At 30.1% G+C, this 4289-nt stretch overlaps 1 pseudogene; it reads right to left on the reverse strand.

The window, feature by feature from the left end:
- Positions 1-1404: 1404 nt before the first annotated feature.
- Positions 1405-3213, reverse strand: LOC106763611 (annotated as a pseudogene).
- Between the last annotated feature and the right edge of the window lie 1076 nt (positions 3214-4289).

A 4289-nucleotide genomic window follows, 5' to 3' on the forward strand; every position in this document is an offset into this window, starting at 1 on the left:
TCAACAACCGAGACTGACTGTCAATGCGATAGAAGCCATTTTACAAGAGCTAAGGATTGAGCATCACTGACCAACATGCCTAATGGTGGATAATAGATCAGCCATCAATCTATCCAAAAAGCCAATCTCTCATGGCAGAAGCAAGCGCATTGAAACTAAGTTTCATTACCTCAGAGAGCGGGTCAGTGAAGGAAAACTAGAAGTGGTCTATTGTAATACAGATGAACAGAAAGCGTACATTTTCACGAAAGCACTGCGTCAATGTAGATTCGAAAAGCTTAGAGAATTACTTGGTGTTAGACTTCTTACCGATTTAAATTTAAAGGGGAGTGTTAAAACGTAAATCTAAAAGTTCATAACTACTTTAACTATCACTTGATAGTCGTCATGCTGTATATATACTGACTTCTATTAATGAGAAATATATCATTTCTCAATATCAGCACTGCCTTTTATCTCTCATTTTTCTCTTTTCAAATTTGCACATGCTATCATGGATGAAAATAATTACTAATATATATTCTATAATTTGGATGAAAAATTTCTCTAAATAGATATTTTAGTTCTAGAAACATTTGTTAGTTCAAGTGATAGTTGTTTGTACTTCTTAACCTAATTAGAAAAGAAATCCTCGCATGCCCAAATGGATTAATAGTTATTTCTAAGTATATATAATTTATATGAATAACAAGATAGTTATAATAATAAAATATAGTTTTAATTCTATAAAAGACAATAATGTTTGCATTCAATCACAAATACTCACAAAATTATGAAACTAGCTCTTTACTGAAAATCTTCTCTTTGAATAGACAAATATCAAACCTAAAATCTCATTGAAAAAAAAATAAACATGTACCAACTGGATAAAAAAAAATCAAAATTTGAAAAATAATGTAAAAAGACACTTTTGCCACCATCAATACAAGCCCTAGAGCACAATGTTATAGGGCCCTTATGTTTAATTTGTTTCCCACTATGGGTACCTAACATGGTTTTTTTTTGCAGTGCTGTATTGAAAGGAACACTCAAATGTTTTTCTCATTTACAGCTAGCCTGTACTACATGTGTCCATGCCACAACAACTAGCAAAAAAAATAAATAATGAAAAATTTAAAAACCACAAAGAAAACAAGAACTTCATTCCCAAATCCTAAAAGCATGCAAATCACTCATTTTTTTTAACTTTCATGTATTTAAAGCACATTTTCAAGTGATCAATCAACAAAGTAGTAGTATTGTATTATGAAAAATGTTTTTCTAACAACTTTTTTACAATATTTATATATAAATTAATAAAATAATAACATGTAATTTATTATTAAAAAATTGTTATAAAAAGTTGTTAACATATATCATCGTACTTGCAGTGTATATATGTTGTTAAAAACTTCACATCCACACTTACTGGTAGTAAGTAGTAACCAGAAAAGCAGAGAGAGAAAAGCAAGTGTTTTTGGTACATGTCACTTTCCTTTTACCCCTTTATTCCACGGTCTTCCTCTTTGTGAATGATCTCATCCAACCCTTTCTAACCTTCACTCCTTCAACCTTGCTACCAACATGGCCCACACCACCTTTATTGGACCTCTTCCATTGGATGAAATGGACCAAACGGCCCATACGCTTTCTCCATCTAAACGCGTTATTTGACTTTCCATGCTCTATCACACTCTTGTTCTCCTTTTCCTCTTTCTCTACGACCTTCCCCTCTACACATACCTTATTACACTTGTTAGAGAGACTGCTCTTTTCCCATGAAGCCACACCATTTTCTTCAAACTTCATTGAGATGAACGACTCTGAAAAGTTCAACCAATTCCACACTGTCATTATCATAACTTGAAGACACAACACACCCACATAAAAAATTTAAAAAAAAAAAATTGTTATTCTTTACTACAAGTTCTACAGAAAATTAAATTAAATGTGTTTATTTTAGGTTTACATTTTAAAATTATGTAGTTCTATCACACATAATAAGACAAATTAACATGTTTTAAAGGTAGATGTACATAATAGAATAACAAACAAAACCAGTCAGTGGAATAGATACATAGATTCGCTTTAAATATATAATACACACATACACACACAACCAACAACTTATGCATCTATATGATGAATTTTTGCCCAAATTAGAAGGGGGTTCGTAATCAAATTTAGTTGGCGCAATTTTTCTTCAAACTGTTTTAGACTCTGACATATATGTCAGAAACATGAATGACATCTTGCCCAATAATTTGTTTTGTAACTCAATTCCCCAGCAAATCTATATAATCTTAAACAAAACATGATTTCGGTGTTATAGTTCTTTTGTCGTTTGCGTATGACCCCCACACGCCACGCCAGGAGGAAGAATTGAAGGATCAAAATGAACATTTGAAAACCTTCACTTATGGTGTTTTGACACTCTTAGCAGCTACGTTTTCCTTACCTTAATTTCATCGTCATCATAGTCTAACCTTGCACATGAAGATACACACACATGCACATGCTACACTAGGCTATATGCTAACTCTTCATCAATTAATAGCAATGTTTCACCCACCATGTATGCACATTGAACAAGGTTATTGAAAATGAGATGAAAGAAGATTAAAACAACCACCAACAGTGATGCAGCACTGCAAATTTAACTTACCCCCACCAAAGATAAAATCTTGTTTTTAAAATAAAAAATATAATTAAGCATAGAGGGAGATTAAAAGGGAAAAAGGGTAATAAAATTTGACAATAGCAATATCAAGCAATGTGCAAAATAAGGTCTTTCCTTCTGGGCTGGGAGAGGCATCATCTTGATCATAGTAGTGGTGAGATTTGAATTGGTGGCGAGTGAAGAGAGAACCAAAAGCAAAGATCTTGTGAATAGAAGCTGAAGGCTTCCTCTGAGTGGAACTTTGAAGCCTGTGATGGTGATGATGATGATGATGATGGTGATGGTCTTGTTTTGCAGCCAGTATGAGGAGCCTCTCATTCAAGCACAAGGGGCACACACCAACAACTACTTGTTTTGGGTGGAAATAGCAGCATGCTTTTTCCTCCTTGTGAGCATTTCTATTCATGTTTTGGCTCAATTCACAATAGGAAGAAAGGGAAGAAGAAGAAGAAGAAGGATGATGGAGGAAAACAATGAAAAAAGCCAATCCCAATGGGATGAACTATTAATTAATTAGATGAAGAAATGTAGAGTGAGGTATTCTTGAGAATATATATGTGGGAAACCAAAGGAAAAATCATGAGAAGTGGACCCAGTGATGTAAGTTCCTAGACAATATTGTTTGAAAAATTGTAAATGTACAATAAGTTTATATTTTCAAAAATACAGAAATAAGAAAAGTAAAAGAGAAGTATGAAATGAAAGGTTGATGCAACAATAAAAGTTGTAAATCATTTTTGCTGTAAAATATTTGTTGTACAATGTTGTAGGGTAAATATTTTTAGTAAGAGTAATAATATTATAATATATTTTTACACTCATTTCACATTACATAGAATATAAAAGTAAAATAGTTTAAAAAGTATAAAATTTTATAATTTTTTAAGAAAAAAAAAGTAAAAGTTAAATAAAAATAATATTAAATAAATGTAAAAAATTTAAGTGTTGAAATAATTATTTCGATCTTCCAAATTTTCGTGCACCTTTTTTATAATCAATAAATAGGCAGTGTTGATCTGGTCTCTGATGTGTAACTTTTGACTTTAATTGAATATTAAGCTGCTTTGACAGTAGTTCTCCATTCAACCACCATCACAGATAAAACAAAGGGTAAATCATGACTCGGTCATTGAATACTAACAATTATATTCATTAAGTTTAAGAATCAATTCAACTCACAAATCATCATTAAGCTATCATATTCAGGAATTAGATTAAACTTTTTACTTTTTCAAATACTAAATTGACTAATCTGGTATTGTTTTTCTCTTCAGTTTTTAAAATATATATTAAAAAGGGTTTTAAGATATTTTAAAATATCAAAATTAGTGTTGATTAGTATATTTTAAAGACTAAACATAAAACATTAACAAAACTAAAAATAAAACCAAATTTCTAGATTAACTCTAACTAATTATTTTAGTATAAAATAAAATAAATTATATTCGTGTATGGAGTTTATAAAATATATAAATTAAAATTAAATATTTTCTTATTATTATTATATTATTCTTAATATATATATATATATATATATATATATATATATATATATATATATATATATATAATATTTGTTAATTTTGGAAAAGCTTTCTTCAACAATTCCTTGAGATGAACATTGTTAATT

The sequence above is a fragment of the Vigna radiata genome, chromosome 6 (genome assembly GCF_000741045.1).
Source record: "Vigna radiata var. radiata cultivar VC1973A chromosome 6, Vradiata_ver6, whole genome shotgun sequence".
Lineage (NCBI taxonomy): Eukaryota > Viridiplantae > Streptophyta > Magnoliopsida > Fabales > Fabaceae > Vigna > Vigna radiata.